The sequence below is a fragment of the Plectropomus leopardus genome, unplaced genomic scaffold (genome assembly GCF_008729295.1).
Source record: "Plectropomus leopardus isolate mb unplaced genomic scaffold, YSFRI_Pleo_2.0 unplaced_scaffold43673, whole genome shotgun sequence".
NCBI lineage: Eukaryota > Metazoa > Chordata > Actinopteri > Perciformes > Serranidae > Plectropomus > Plectropomus leopardus.
Genome location: NW_024647867.1, coordinates 1 through 375, shown reverse-complemented (window position 1 = coordinate 375; position 375 = coordinate 1). Strand labels below are relative to the sequence as shown.

The 375-nt window shown below is 56.5% G+C and overlaps 1 pseudogene; it reads left to right on the top strand.

The window, feature by feature from the left end:
- Nucleotides 1–243: 243 nt before the first annotated feature.
- Nucleotides 244–375, top strand: LOC121939230 (annotated as a pseudogene; the record flags this gene model as incomplete).

Genomic DNA, 375 nt, shown 5'->3' with positions numbered 1-375 from the left:
CGCGTGTGCTTTCCCTTTGAACGACAGAATAACTGTCCTGGGAACGCTCTGCCACAGTACGGATGATTAGCTTTTGCGCTTTTGTGCAGTCACGGGCCCTCGGTTCCTTTCTGAGAGGCAGTAAGCGCTTGCCAAGGTGAGCTAACGCTGAGGGCAGGGAAGTCTGAGAGTCGGTGTCTTGGGAACCGTCAGCCAGAGTGCTGCGTCTGGGAATGGGGGCCCTTTCTCCCAGCCTCCCGCTTCATACTTACCTTGCAGGGGCGATACCGTGATCAAGAAGGTGGTTCACCCTGGGCGAGGCTCAGCCATTGCACTCCGGCTCTGTTGACCCCAGCGAATTCCCCAAGTGTGGGAATCTCGACTGCATAATTTCTG